At 43.2% G+C, this 16752-nt stretch overlaps 1 pseudogene; it reads right to left on the minus strand.

Moving 5' to 3' along the window:
• LOC119845810 overlaps window positions 1-16752 on the minus strand; it is a 100823-nt pseudogene that overhangs the window by 67766 nt on the left and 16305 nt on the right.

Genomic DNA, 16752 nt, shown 5'->3' on the forward strand with positions numbered 1-16752 from the left:
CTCCTGTCCCCAGGAGACCCATAGAGAGACATGGGGTAGAAAAGATAGTTTTGACCATGGACAATTTCTACTATTCCATGTCGCCAAGCTATCTCTTATGCAGCATCAATTTTGCTACTGTCTCCTGCACACTAGCTCAAATAAGTGTGGATACGCACCCGGGGCAGCAGATTCTCAATGGGTGTAAATCGGTGTAGCGCCATTAATGCCAGAGAAGATACGCTGATTTATACCAGCTGACGATCTCTAGCCCATAGTTGTTCACTTGGCAGGAAGTGTGGGGTTTGGAGGCTTAAGGGGCCCTGTGCAAATAACAGATTTTTATCGGGCAGTTCCGAAAAAAATTTAAAATTGCTTCGGTTGGAACCGAGAATGATTTTTTTTTTGGACATTTTTGGGAAATTAAACCCTGGAGGGAAGCAAATCATTTCAAAACCAAAACATTTTAGCTCTATATGTTTCATTTCCATTTTGACCCTTTGTAAACATTTTTGATTTTTATCCAATAAAATTTTGAAGTGACAAGCCATTTGGGACCAAAAACATCAGAAGGTTTTGTTTCCAAAATGTCAAAAGGAAACATTTTTATTTTTACCAAAACAATTTGGTGAAACCAATAGAAATTTGCAAAATCTTTCAGTGTCACCAAATCATCATTTTTCACCAAGAAAAAAATGTAGTACAATTTTTTCCCAGCTGTAGTTAATAATCTATTAAATACTTTTCGACGCAACAAATCCTGCATCTTGGCCGGGCATTAGATGAGATGACCCTGGCGAGCCCTTCTAATCCTATGATTCTTTATTTTCATCCATCTTCATATGTTTTTAGTGGATGTGGAAGCCAAAAATAATACCTGCAAAGTCCAATGGAAGTTCGGCTAAAGACTGAGTAACCTAGTACATGAAGGGTGTGAGCCTAATTCTCAGTTACCGCAGTCCCGCAACAAAAGACGAATCCAACCAGCAGTTTAAGGTAACAGCCTAGTTTAAAAACTCAGCCGCGTGACGTTAATGACACAATGCAGTTTATTGGTGATGCACCCAGTGAAAAGCAGCAGGTCCTTTAACAAGAATGAGGCAACCTGTTACATTTTATGAACATCACACAGGAGTGGGCCCACGGAAAGGAAATAGGAGGGAAGTGTTGACTCAGGGCCTCTATTAACGTTCACAATGCTAAATGGGTGGGATTCATGCCCTCTGCGGAAAGCCAGGACAATGCACCATATTCCTTGTCCTGACCAAGCCCTGAAACACATATGAACTGATGCAGTGAAATTCAGGAGAAAGTGGCAGAGTGGAAAAACCCAGGGTTACTTCATGAGTGTGGAGATAACCTTGGACATCCACAGCAACCAGAACGCTGAAAACGTAGGGTCTGACTCTGATTTCACTTACACTGGAGTAAGTCAGGAGTTCGTCAACGGGCCTGATTCTCTGCTATCCTGCGCAGTTATTTATGGGAAGTCTCACACACACATTGCACCACGGCAGGGCAACGGAGAATCGGACGTAATGGAATTACACCAGTGCAGGACAAACATAAGGGAGAGGAGAATCTGGCCCCCGGGCACTACACTGGAATAAAATTGCTGCTGTTGACAACTGAGAGAAGTCCTGAATGAGGCAAAGCTGTAGGAAAGTATATCCGCGCTGCTACAGTTATCTCAGTTTCCCAATGAGCAATGGTTCAGATGCTATCTCTACTCTCTCAGTTACTCCCATTCAGACCAATTGACTTCAGTGCAACTGAGGGCAAAATTTTGTCCCAAGATGTGGGTATTTTTCCCCATGAATGTTGAAAGGTGGGGTGGGAGTTCCCGTCGCCAAGCAGCAAAAACCTGGGTTAATTCAAAGGTCCCTGAGTTGAGTTTTTACGCTCTATCTAATTAATTTTTTGCTTGATGAAGAGGTGTTGAGACATATTTTATGCTAGAGCTGCTTCCCCCTCCCAAGGTGACCCCCCCTCCATAGCCAAAACCGCTTCCTCCTAAACCAATCCCACTTCCTCCAACACTGATCCCACTCTTGCCACCAATTCCAAGACCACTCCCACTGCCAATTCCAAGGCTGAGACCGCCTCCACCACCACCACGACTGAGGCCATTTCCACAAACTCCACCTCCTCCACCAAGGACATATCCGCTTCCAACTCCGCCATCGCTGCCAGCTATGCTGGTGGTGCTGCTGACCACAGCTGCAAGAAAAAGATCCCTCTGGTTATTCAGAAAGCAGCTTGTGATTTCCAAAGAGAGACAAATTCTGGTGTTACATCTAACTAAGCTAGTTGGAAATTTTCTACCACTGTTTTTGGAAGGAAATTTGCGGTTTTGACCAAATGAATTTTTTCCTTGGAAAATTGCAATTTTTCTTTGAAAAACCAAATGCCTGAAAACCAAAGTATTTCAATTCAGAAATGCTACTGAAGTGCCTCATGGGAGTTGTTATTTGGACATGTGCCTCATGTCCCCATTCCCCGTTATGGGCCAAGCTCCACAGCTGGGCAACCGTTCCCATAATGCATCATGGCCAAGGACTTCATAATGCACAGCCTCTGTTCACCAAGAGGGGAGTCTACACTATGCTGTTAAGTCGACCTAAGTTACACAACTCCAGTTATGTGAATAATTGCGGTGTCTAAATCGCGGTGTCTACATCGCGCTGGGTCAACGGGAGAAACTCTCCCGTCAACTTACTTTATGCTTCCCGTTCCAGTGGAGTACCGGAGTTGATGGGAGAGCAATCTATGGTATATTTAGCAGGTCTTCACTAGACCCCCAGTGGATCGATTGCCGCAGCGTTGATCCACGGTAAGTGTAGACATACCCTTAGGGTAGAAAGTACTATGGATAAAATTCTCAAAAGTATCTGAATTAGTAGCCTAAGTCCCATTTTCAAAAGGGATGTAGGCCCAGATCCAAAAAGGTACATACACTCCTAACTTCCAGTTTCAATAAGGGTTAGGCACCTGGGCTCATTTGATAATGCCTCTGTAAGTGCCTAAGCCACTTTTGAAAATGAGACTTAAATTTCTAACTTACTTAGACACTTTGGAAATTTTTGCCTTCAGGTGCTTTTGACAGGTTTACCCTACATTCCTTACTGTTGTAAGGGTCAGATCCTGCATATATAACTGACTGAATTAAGCAGTTTCCAGGAGTTCTGTTATTTATTACTGGTTTTTAATGGTGACATATACCAATCCGGATCATGGAGGAGAGTGTGTTTTATTTCATACCAAATGACATTCCTTTCAGAAGGCCAGACAGCACTGTTTGAGATACCTGTGAATATTCCAAGATGCCTTGAAATGTCAGAATAGTTTTGCACTTAAATATAATTGGCCATATCCTCAGCTGGTATAAATCACGGCAGCTCCATTGATTTCAACGAGTCAAAAAATCACAGAAATGTAGGGCTGGAAGAAACCTTAAGAGGTCATCTAGTCCAGCCCTCTGCACTGAGACAGGACCCAAGTATACCTAGCTACATCAATTTTTATCAGATGAGGATTTGGCCCAGAGAGCTTAAACAGAATCCTTTGACTTAGAAGCTCCTTAGATACAAGAAAACCAGTATTTCTAACCCCAACCATTCAAAAATCCCCAAAATCATAAGACTGACTTTAAAATCGTAAGTTTTTGTGTGTGTCCAGGTTTTTGAACCTTTATGACACGATGGAGACTCATTTCCAAGCTTTACTCTGCAACCATGAGACCTAGAAACTTAATTAAAAAACAAAATAAGTAAGTAAATAAATAAATAAATATAAGCTGAAATTCTCAACAAATAATTAGACTTCAAGAGCTGGGGCTTTAAGAAAAACACCAGATATCACAAGAGTTGGCAACACAGAAAGTATCACTCACAAGGTCACAGAGCTCATTAAAATAGTATGTAATAAACACCACAAATCATGTCAATTCCACATTAAGATCTTTCCCACCTGTTTTTTCACAGTATCTATTTCAGCTTTCAGCCTCTGGATCACCCAGCTCACTTCAGAGATCTCATTCCTGGTGGCCTTCAGGTCTTCACCGTGTGTCATGGCCATGACCTGAAGCTCTTGATACTGAAAGACACAAGCCATAAGGTCATTAGAAAAGATTTTCATAACTGGAGTTGAAGAATGTTTCAAATTTCCAATTTCCCAATTTCAAATTGGGAAAAAATTGAATGCAATTTTCCCTCTGTTTTTCTACCACTTGGATGATTTTTTTATGCTGTTGAAAATTATCCTAATTTTAACATTTTTCAAAAAAAATTCATATTTAAAATAAAGAAATAGATTGGAGGAAGAACTGGATCGGGAGATGGAAAAAACTGCAGTTTCTTCCAACCAGCTGTCAGCATATTATCAAAGGAAACGTTTACCAATGCGTGTGAGATATTCAGATCATAGAGTCATAGATTCTACGGCCACTAGGGACCACAGTGATCATCTAAAAAGAAAAGGAGTACTTGTGGCACCTTAGAGACTAACAAATTTATTAGAGCATAAGCTTTCGTGAGCTACAGCTCACTTCATCGGATGCATCCGATGAAGTGAGCTGTAGCTCACGAAAGCTTATGCTCTAATAAATTTGTTAGTCTCTAAGGTGCCACAAGTACTCTTTTTCTTTTTGCGAATACAGACTAACACGGCTGCTACTCTGAAAAGTGATCATCTAGTCTGACCTCTTCTGTAGCACAGGTCACAGAACTTCCCCCAAATAATTTCTAGAGCAGATCTTTCAGAAAAACATGCAAACTTGATTTTAAAATGGTCAGTGATGGAGAATCCACCACGTCTCTTGGTAAATTGTATCAATAGTTAATTAAACTCACCGTTAAAAATTTACACCTTATTTCTAGTCTGAATTTGTCTAGCTCCAACTTCCAGCCATTGGATGGTGTTATAACTTCCTCTGCTAGACTGAAGAGCCCATTATTAAATATTTGTTCCCTGTGTAGGTATTTATCGACTGTGATCAGGTCACCCCTTAATCTTTTCTTTGTTAAACAAAATAGATTGAGCTCCTTGAGTCTATCATTATAAAGCATGGAATCCTTCAATCATTCTCGTGGCTCTTCTCTGAACCCTCTCCAATTTATCAGCATCTTTCTTTAATTGTGGGCACAAGAACTGGACACAGTATCCCAGCAGTGCTCCTGCCAGTGCCAAATACAGAGGTAAAATTACCTCTCTGCTCCTACTCAAGATTCCCCGTTTATGCATCCCAGGATCACATTAGCTCTTTTGGCTACAGCGTTGCATTAGGAGCTTATGTTTAGCTGCTTCTCCACTGCAACCCCCAAATCTTTTCCCAAGTCACTGCTTCCCAGGATAGAATCCCCCAGCCTGTAAGTATGGCCTGCATTCTTTGCTCCCAGATGTATATGTAACCCACACACCTCCTGAGTGTGGTGTTCTTTCTCATCTAGTGGCACCGAAACCACTTACGGTAAGTCTAGACTTACCTCTGGAGCGATCGATCCAGCGGGGGTTGATTTATCAAGTCTAGTGAAGACGCGATAAATCGACCACCAAGCGCTCTCCCATCGACTCCGGTACTCCACCGGAGCGAGAAGCGTTGGTGGAGTTGACGGGGGGGTGTCAGCAGTTGACCTACCGCAGTGAAGATACTGTGGTAAGAAGATCTAAGTATGTTGACTTCAACTACATTATTCACATAGCTGAAGTTGCGTAACTTAGATTGAACCCCCTCCACCCCAGTGTAGACCAGGCCTTAGAGAGAAAGCATTAATGAATCTGCTGTACAGCCTTACCTAACTGCTTGTACTCAGTTTACCAAGCCATCTGAATCAGTGACCTCTTCTCTTCATTATTTACCACTCTGCCAGTTTGTGTCATCTGCAAACTTATTCAGTGATCATTGAAAGTTTTGAAAATTTTATCCTCTGTCCTTATTACCATTGGGCAGTGGATGGAAGCTCCATTTCATGAAAGATTTGAGGTTTCAAAATTTGTAATTCTCCGTGAAGGCAAATTCAAAAAAAAATATCGTTTGGGGGTGATTGAAACGTTTGTTTTTGAACAATCCAAACATTTCATTTTGATTTCCAACTGTTTCTTTTGTAATATATTATACCATTTTAAAAATTGAAATGAAAAGCCTTTCTCCAAAAAATAATTGAAATGTTTCATTCTGACCATACTCAAACTTTTTTCCCCTCGGTTTTCTTCCGAAATGAAATTCGGGTGAACTTGACCTGATTTTGTGAAGTGTTTTGATTTTGGCTGGATGGCTTAGTCCAAAGGACTTTGGCTCCATCAGAATTTCTTCAGCCAGTCTTTAAGTTTGTTTCATAATGCATCTAGCACACTTTTAGGCCCACGTGAACAAATACTTTAATAACAGTTACTAAGCGGTGATATGACTGACATTAATAGATGAATTAAGGGGGGTAGAAAATCCATATGGGTCCCCTCACTTATCCATAGGAATCATGTAAGGATATTCCAAGGGAATCATATTTTGACCCCAGAAAATGAGAGCACAACTGTGGAAGTTGAGGTTGATGGGATTAGGATAGCTTGATATGCCGAGGAGCACTATGGGTAACCTCCCCTGGAAAATCTGACTTGTGGTTACAGTGTACTAGACTGACAGAGCTATTGTCATTGAGGACATAAGAGAGTGGCTGAGAACTTGGTTCTATTCCCATCTCTGCCACTGCCTTGCTGTGGGACCTTGGGCAAGGCATTTGGCCTATCCGTTCCTCAGTTTCCCCATCTATTATAAAGCTCTATGCAATGTATGGATGAAAAACTATGGATAAGAGCTAGCTGGTGATACACCAGTTCCAAATGGGTCTTGCCAGAGCCTCTTAGATTTACAGAGCCACAGAGTTTAAGACCAGAAAGGACCACAAAATCAAATAGCCTTACCTCCTGTATATCACAGGCCACTAGCCACACCCAACATTCATTAAACAACTGAAATTAGACCAAGGTATTGCAGCCCTCAGGAGACTAAACTCTTAAAGGTACAGTTCCCTATGCTAGGCACTATTATTATTTAAGACGGTGAGGACGGATCATTCTGTGGTTAAATTAATCAGTAGAACTGGGTTCTATGCCTAGCGCTGACACTGATCTCCTGGTTGACTTTGGGCAGGTTCCTGTAGGTAACACAACACTGGACATAGTATTCCACTCGTGACCTGACTCAGTCCAGGAGCTGCATCATGCAGAGAAAAATGTGACAGGTCTTTCAATTACAACATTGTCATTGGGGAAAGAGCAATGTGGTCCCATGGGGAGGAGCCTCTGAATAGGAGACTTACCACTTCATAGACAGCTTGTAGGAAGTTTATCTCATCAATGAGGCAATCCACCTTTGCTTGAAGCTCCACTTTTTTCATGTAGGCAGCATCCACTTCCTGAAAAAATACGCCAAATGTTGGGACAAAGCTACCGAGGACAAGAGCTATTGGGTATGATTCTGATCCCGTCTACACTCAGGGTTTGTCTTCACTGCAAAAGTTATCATGAGTTACTCCATTTGAACTACTAGCTCCAGTGAGAGCAGCCACTGAACCAACAGTGAACCAACCCAGATCTGTAGCCTGTAGCTGAGTCCCCACTGCATTACTAGCTTGAACATCGACAACACTTGAGCTTCAAACCCCACCTCCCACTGACAGGCCACTCAGGTTAAGTTGAAAACGCTGCTTAACTTGAGCGAGAGATTTGTGTGTGTGGACAGGAATCAGGTTGGGGCCACACTCGAGTCATACCTAGACTAACACTGCAGTGAAGGCACAACCTAAAATTGCTTTACATCAGTCTGGCCCGCCAAAGCCGTGTAAAGGGGCCTTTGTGCAAATGACTAAGGCCCAGGAATGGGAGTTATATTACCTTCGAGTTTGGTACCAAAACACCTTGGAGGATCTGGGTCTTAGTTACTGCTGATTCAAGCTGATGTAACTGAGAACTGAATTTGGCCTTTTAAATGTTTTGGCTGCATTTTCTAAGGTTCTGTTTATAAATGGTTAACAGATGTTATAAGCGTGTTACAGACATGTATTGTTGGTGGTTATAACCACTTTGGTTGATGGTGTTATAAGCAACCTATTGGTCTGTTGGACTCCATAACAAATGATAATAATCTATTTTTTAAAAACTATTAACTAATACATATTTTAAAAGAGACCTTAATATAAAGCATGGCCAATTTTTCTTTGTCATTTTTTTCAAGAAAAATACACCTGCCCCCCCAGAAATGACAATGCAATAAGTAAGACACTTAAATTAATGCAATAACTGTGACTACCAACTTCAGGATACAGGATGGATTTGTCCTGGATTTTAACAGAAATTATAATACATAAGAATTTTTCTTTGCAGTATTATCATTTTAATTGTTTCTTGTTCAGTGTCTACAGTTCTAAACTTCTGCAACAGTCTGCTGCCTTATCCTCAGATAGCTACAGAGTAATGAGAGAGAAAGAGAGAGAGAGAGAGATGATTGCCCACCTTTTTGAACACCACAAGTTCATTTTCTGCAGATGTGCGCCTGTGGATTTCCTCTTCAAATCTGTTGAGTAAAGAGATATATTTGAAATCTAGCTTCTAACTACGAGGAAAAAGTAGTAAGCAGTAGTGCAAGGCATGTGTCTGCCAGGTTCTTACATACAATGCTAATCTCTGGCAACTTCATTTGGATGATGACTGCTAACTTTGTAGCCTCCAAAGTAACACTTTGTTGCAGTGGATCAGAGACATTATTCAACACATTACACTCTTCATTCAGTAAACCAGTAGTTTGGACCTGGAGAATTGCTGTGTTTTTCTGAACAGTATAATAGTTTTGTTGTTACATCATGAGTGTGTCCCCTTTTTCATCTTAGAGACAAGATTATGTTTATCTTGGTATTTAAGGCTAAATGTGTTAGTCTCTAAGGTGCCACAAGTACTCCTTTTCTTTTTGCGAATACAGACAAATACGGCTGCTACTCTGAAAGATTTCCAAGAGAGTTTACATGGAGTTAAGCACCCAAATTGTACTAAAAGATACTACAGTGATGAGCATGTTAGACGGGTAAGATAAGATAAGATGATATAAAATAAATATATCATTGGTTAGATTAGATAGATAGATTAGATAGATAGATAGATAGATAGATAGATAGATAGATAGATAGATAGATAGATAGATAGATCAAGGGGGTGCATGGGGATAGATAGATAGATAGATAGATAGATAGATAGATAGATAGATAGATAGATAGATAGATAGATAGATAGATAGATTTCATATGCTATAAAAATATTTTTTCTGAGGTTGATCAGCATACCATAAAATCTGTATACAGTTCAAGGCAAACAGATTGCTTATTATGTTAATTATGGCTGTGAGAATTGTCCTGAAAGCAGAGCAGATTTGATTATCCTGTAACTACACGATTTAAAAGCTCTCGTTATTTTAATAGGAATGAAAATAGCTCCCGCATGAACCACAACCAGAAATCCATGCCAAGGAAAGGCAACAAAATCATTACATTTCCCAGGCTTGTCTTTCTGACTTACTTCTTTCTGAAATCTTCCACAAGATCCTGCACGTCCCTCAGCTCTCCGTCTAGCCGACCTCTGTCAGTTACTAGGCTATCTAGGTGCCACCTCAGGCTGTTGATATATGCCTCAAAAAGGGGGTCGACAGGGATCTTAGTGATTGTGGTGCCCTGCTGCTGCAAGAGGTCCCATTTGGTCTCCAGCACCTTATTCGGCTGCTCCAGGAATTGAACCTGAAACCCAACAGGCAAGAGGATGTTAATTGTTGGACAATATCCCCATGGCATTGGGCCAGACTCTGCTGTCAGTTACACAGGTGTAAATCAGGCTCAGCTTCATTAAATTTGATGGAATTACTCCCACTAAGAGAGATGAAGCAGAAATCCTTCTTGGTTCTTCTTTTGGAATCAAGACGAGAGGGGAAGCTATCACATCAGAACATTGATGGACCAGCTCCTCCGCTGGTGTGAATCCACTTAGCTCCATTGAAGGCTATGGAGATACACTGATTAATGCCAGCTGAAGCTTTGGCCCTATTGATGGGAGCCAGTTTACAATAGCTGCTGATTATGACAGCTAAAAATCTGGCCCTATATAAGTGCTAAGCAGAGAGGCAGAATATTCCACTGTGGCATTTTCAAGGAAAAATTAAGATAAGACATAATAAAAGGAAGTTGGTTATCCCCAAATAGCTGCATAATAAATAAAAAATATTAATAAATAAATAAATAATAATAATAGATAGATAGATAGATAGATAGATAGATAGATAGATAGATAGATAGATAGATAGATAGATAGATAGATAACTTTATTAAACCACATAGTAAGTACATTGAAGTCACTTTGGACCGGATTCAGAAAGATACTTAAGAGCACATATAAATTTAATCATGTGAGAAGTCCCATTGAAATCCACGGGCTGGCTCATATGCTTGATGCATCATAGTGTAATTGCGCCCATATTTAAGTATCTTGTCTAATCCAGTCCGTTACAGCTCAGAGTCAAATCCATAAAAGCCAGCTGCTGTGTTGTGGAGGCACAAGTGTGTGCCATACAACCATGGAGATAGAGGGAGACACATAGACAGAAAAAAATCTCGTGGCAATGACATTGTCAATAACTCCTCGTTACTGCATATTGTTTTGTGCATTCATGTCCAACCTGAACCTGGGGCCCTTACTTGATTTTTCAGTCAATCCTTACTTGACATCAGTAACAGGTTGCATGAGTAAGGAATGAGTAAAAATGGAATAAGAACCGAACTCCTAACCAAGATACTGCCTCAAGATGTGTTCTTCAAAGCCAATATCCAAAAGGGCTATTAACTCGTTCTTCTTCTGCAGGACGTGGACGTCTCCCGTGCTATTGGATTCCTCGTGCCTGGGATGCTGAATTGTTGGTCTCACCTTGTCGATGAATGATGCAAATTTGTTGTTGAGGGTCTCGATCTGCTCCCTTTCCTGCACTTTCACTTTCTGGACCTCCAGGTCAATTTCAATGTTGAGGGGCGCCAGGAGGTTGGGGTGACGGTGACTTGCTGGATGCCGCCAGGAGACAAAACAGGGCCAGCTCTGCCACCACCAAAGCCTCCGCCACCGAGCCCACTGCCACCGTATCCCCCAACAACCCCATATCCTCCACTGACATACCCACTAGAGACAAATCCACTACTGCCACCAAATCCACCACCACCACCACAACCAGCACCACCGAATCCACCTCCACCACCACCGAATCCAGGCCCCACACTCCGGAAGCCTCCACCCCGTATGCGGATGGAAGTGCTTTTGTTTCCCGCCCAGACTATGGAGGCTCCTGCTGCCAAAACCACCACCGTATCCTCCACTTCTTTTCCCAATGCGAGACAAAGAAGCCAAACTGAAACCTGCTCTGTTGCCACTGGAAGTGATGATGGTGGTCCCAGAGTGTCCACTGAAACCCCTAGCCCCGCTCCCAGACTTAAAACTGAGCTTCCTGTTCATGGTGACCTGTCGGAAAGAAGAAACCGAAAAGTATGGCGCAGGATGAGAGCAGAGAGAGAGAGAGAGAGAGAGAAAACGAGACTGAGCCCCCTCTTAGATGGAAGCTGTGGTTTCCCCTTATATACTATTGAAGGGCTGGGCTTGGTTGGAGCTAGTTAATTCATTAAGATTGTTTATGGGCTTAGTTTTGCCTTGCAGCAACTCACCCTTTTCAACCCCCTTATGCATACACCTTTGAAGTGGATAAAAACACAGAGATCGCTTGTCGGCGTTCATGGCATGAAATTATGTATGTTACACAATGATCGTCTCACCTTGCCTTGTCTTTTTTTCCCCGCACAGAACACGTTAATACAAAATAATTAAAAGGAATCTACAAGGTTTGTAATTACTAGAGTGAATGCTCTGCAACATCTTACTTCAAAGCTGCATGCTTGAGACATCTCCTTCTCTCCGGTAGCAACCAGAAGTTTTTATGGCCACATTCAGCTCCCACTTAAATCGATTTTATATTACAACTTTAAGGGGCTTAGGCCCAGATTCCCAAAGGTGTTTAGGGTACAATATAAAGAAGACAATTAGTAATACCTATCTATCTATTCTATAGGCACTTAGGAGCCTAAGTCTCATTGAAAATCAGTGGATCTTAAATCATGTAGGTTCTCTTGAAAATTTCACCCAGCTCCTCAAATAGTGGATATCAGTGCAGCTGCTGGATCTGGCTCTATGAATTCCTTGAAGTTCACTCTCACTTTACTCAGATTTCATCCCCACCAGCGGCTACTGTTGTATTGTGACCACTGTCTATTGCCAGGATTGTCTCATTGTTTCCTTACACTCTCCCATCTGTCCTCTCTTGTCTTATACTTCAATTGTAAGTTCCTTGGGGCAGGGACTGTCTTTTTGTTAAGTGCTTGTACAGCACCTAACACAATAGGGTTCTGTTCCATGACTGGGGCGCGTAAGCGTTACACTAACATAAATAAATAATAACACTGGCCAAACAACCTGCACTGCTAGTTACCTATGTTCTACCAGCTCTGGACCTATCCCAGTACTCCTGACTGATAGGTAAAGTCCAATTTCTGTTCACTGGGAATTTTTCCTGTGCTACAAGTGAACCACTGAGCCTTTCTTCTGCAAAGAGCAGGGTCTACTGAGCATCCACAGCTCCAGCCAAAAGCAATGGGAGCTCCAATTGCTCAGCATTTCCGAAAGCTAAGTCAATATGGCAAATTTCACAAGCACTACATTTTCCTGCTATAAATAAAGATGGCCCCCTTCTGGTGTTTTGTTAGGAGTCTTACACTTGGGAAACTAATGATGAGCTTTGCGCTCCGTGAAGCATTTTCTTTCCTGCAAGAGCGCATGTCATGGCAAGAGGGTATTAAGGCTCTTGAGTATGACTGAACGTTATTGATGTTTATTTATAATACATCGCACAGCTAACATTATATTTCCTCTTCCCCCAGAGCACAAGCGTTTGTTGGGTCAGATCCCCCACTGATGTAAATCAACATCGCTTCACTGATGTAAATGGAGACACACTCATTTACACCAGCTGAGGCGCTGTTTGAAAGTGAGGTTGGAACAAGGGCCTGATTCTGATCTCAATTACCCCTCAGCAAATCTGCAGTAACCCAAGTGAATTCATTTAAGCCTAATTGTCCACTGCTTTGCACGCTGCATTGTCAGTTTCACCTGTGCACACTAAGTGAGCGTAAAGTCTGTGTAAGATCTCTCCCTTTTTGATATAGTGCATGTGAAAATGACTGCACAAGGGGCAAAGGTGGTGGAGAATCCAACACTGTTACTTTACAGGGCCCACACATTTCCTCTTACAAAAGGCCAAAGGCATAACTCTTCTCCCATGTAAACTGACGTGAGTTTCACCACTGACTCCAATGGATGCATGTTTGGCTGCCAAGCCCTGAGTGAAGCCACCAGGAGTTTTGCCAGTGAATCGAGAGCTGGGATTTGGCACAAACCCTGGGAATGGCAAGGAAAGTGCAAGGGGCTGACCTACTTGTGCTTTCATGCAAGAGCTTGGTTCAAAACTCAAGAGAGCAATAGGAATTGCACAATGCTGTTTCCCAGCAACAGGCAGCATCGAGCTGTTTGCAAAAACTGGTAGTATGGTTATTTTATATGCACATCAGAACCTCATTTTTGGAGCCTACCCAACCAATCACAGGTGTTGCATTTAGTGCTGGACATCTTCCTGGCCACTGACACTAGCAGATTTTGCATGGCTATACGACAAGGCTCAGGAAGCTGTCCCACAGGTGTGAGCATCTTCCATGCTTGCAGCATGCTCAACCCAGCAATGTACCTGCCATTCTACTGTACTGTACTCCTAGGTATATGGCTCAGCAACATGGCATTTCTTATGCCTGCTTGCTTCCTTGTGTGGATTTGGAGTGATGGGTGCCGGTAGCAACTTGGATGTTCCTTGACATTCATGTGTCACCCTTTCCATGGAGCATGGACTCCTGAATATCTGTCCGGATTAGGCTCTCATCAAGTCCAAGTTGCCAAGTACATACCACAGCAGTAGTATAACGGTTTGGACTTTACAGACCCGCCCCCCATTGACAAGCCTGATGCTTTATGCAGCCAGGGGGAGAGTTTAGAATGCTTGTGGTTGTGGGTTCAAATCCCAGGCCAGTCCTAGGAGAAATAGAATTGCTTTCCCTGTAGTTCACCTGGTAGCAGCTTGGGCGGCTGCTTCTTCAAAGTCCAGCTTATGATGGGGGTATGGTTGTTGCAACTCTGTATAGCAGTGTTTCTAGTATGGGTGCCAGGAAGGCGGCATGAAATTCTCCGCCTTGTGTTATACACAAGATCAGATTAGAAGTTATTAACAGTCCCTTTTGGCTTTTAAGAAAAGGAGTACTTGTGGCACCTTAGAGACTAACAAATTTATTAGAGCATAAGCTTTCGTGAGCTACAGCTCACTGAAGTACTCCTTTTCTTTTTGCGAATACAGACTAACACGGCTGCTACTCTGAAACCTGTCATTTTGGCTTTTAAAAGCTATTAAAATTGACATGGCTGTTTAGCAGACCGCCGACTCACCGGCACGGCGCCACCTGCTGGTCAGTCCAGGAATTAGCTCTTTCCAGCCACAGAGCGCCTCCTGCTGGCCAGTTTCTCTCGATTGGTACCTGCTTCCTCGTCTCCACCACCTCTGGCCCCATGTCCCTCCCAGACCCCGGTGCCCCTTACCTTGGGGCGCTGCCCCACAGCAGTGCCCCCGCATTCTGGGTCTCCCCTCCCAGGGGAACCCCCACCCCCTATGCCCATATTGCCTCAGTGGCTACTGCCAGTCATTGTCTAGCCCCCCTTCTCTGGGGCAAACTGAAGTCTATAATGGCCACTCATTGTTTGCAAGGGGGTTGGACCTGCTGCCTTCTAGCCCAGCTGTCTCCCTGCAGCCCCAGCACCTCCTTAGACCTTCTCTGCCAAAGTTGCCCTGTCTCTCTCAGGCAGCTAGGTCCTTCTCACTGGAATGGGCTGGAATGAAACTCTCTCAGCTCCTTACTCACAGCCCTCTTATCAGGACCAGCGGTGCCCTGATTGAGCTGGCCACACGGGCTACCTAGCCAGCCTCCCTCAACTGCTCTCACTCCTCCTATCCCAGGAGCGGGGTAACCGCCCTGCTACAGGCTGTTAGTACAATCCAAACCCTGGGTCTGCGACCCTGTCTGCGGCCAGCCTCCCGAGGCTAAAACTGTCTCAGGCCCTTCTTCTCGCTAGCAGGCAAAATGCAGCAGGCCCCTTACCCCTTGATAAAGAAATGTCAGGAAATTAATCTCAGCACCCAGCAGCTCCTTGTGGGAGCATGGGCAGACACACAGCAAAAGGAAAATCGAGCAACGCCGCATCGCTGAAAATGGCCATCGGCTAGCGACAAGCCTGGAGAGCAGTGTTTTAGGTCTTGCTGGCTGATGTTCTCTCCTGACCAGAGGTAATAAACAAACAGGAGCTTTAATTAAAGTCATTAGTCCAAGCGGCAGGGTGGGGGACATCTTGTTAATATATAGGCTTGTTTGTCAGCCTGAGACAGAATTTTGGGTTTGACTTTTTGATACTCTTATATCTCATACTAATATGTGTGAAGAACAATGAACAAAGACACTGTGTGTTGCATTTCCCACAACCAGATGGGGCTTTTAGTACAACAGGAAGAGATAAGGGATAGAGCAGTGAAAGTGTTACAGGGTATGGTGGGAGAGTAATATATGAGCATACACTGGAAGGCCGCCTGGCTCTTCTCTCAAGCCAAGATCAGGAGCCAGTTAGAAGGGGAAGGGGGCTGGGGGGAAGGCATAAGATACACTAAAAGCCAAAGAAAGGCCTGGCTTTGTCCAGAACATAATCTCACTCCTCACCCCTCCCATAAAAATACAAAAAAAAAAGGGGGTGGGGGAGAACGTCCCAGACCCATGACCCTCCAAAACAGAACATGACCATAAATTGTAAGGTGCGCGACCAAGGGCATGCATTGCAGGTATATTTGGGCCTGTTAAGGAGGAGGAGGTGGGAAATGGGAATGGGGAGGGGGGAACAGGGACACAGGCAACGCTCTGCAGCATACCAAAGTTCTCTTGCTAGAAATTAAGAGCCCAAAACTTTTGCAAAGGCCACGTCTATAGCTGGAGTGCACTAGCAGAATAAGAGCATCCGTACACTACACTTGCAAAGCTGTGCTTTTATTTGTATAATGTATTCCACCCTCCCTAAGCAAAACAAACCACACTGGTTTTGCCAGTTTAAATGTGTCTACAATAGGGGATCCTGGTGGCATAGTGGTACTGATCAGGGATCGCGCCTTGGAGACCAACACAGCTATGCTGGCAGAAGGCTATAGTGTAGACAAGGCCCGAGTCCTTATTCAAGCAAGACTCCTATTGACTTCCCTGAGAGTTTTAAGGTCTGGTACACACACAGATTGTGTACTAATAGAACTATTTCAGCTGGGGGGGGGGTGTTTTTGCCAAAATAGTTATGCTGGTACAACCCATAATGTGGACAGTCATGTAAGAGTGCTTCTACCATATAGTATCAGGGGGTAGCCATGTTAGTCTGTATCCACAAAAACAATGAGGAGTACGGTGGCACATTAAAGACTAACATATTTGTTAGTCTTTAAGGTGCCACCGGACTCCTCATTGTTTTTCTACCAATATAACTTATTGCTCTGCCTGTACAGGAATAAGCTATATTGGCATAAACCATTTTTTT

Source organism: Dermochelys coriacea, chromosome 20 (assembly GCF_009764565.3).
Source record: "Dermochelys coriacea isolate rDerCor1 chromosome 20, rDerCor1.pri.v4, whole genome shotgun sequence".
Classification (NCBI taxonomy): Eukaryota; Metazoa; Chordata; order Testudines; family Dermochelyidae; genus Dermochelys; species Dermochelys coriacea.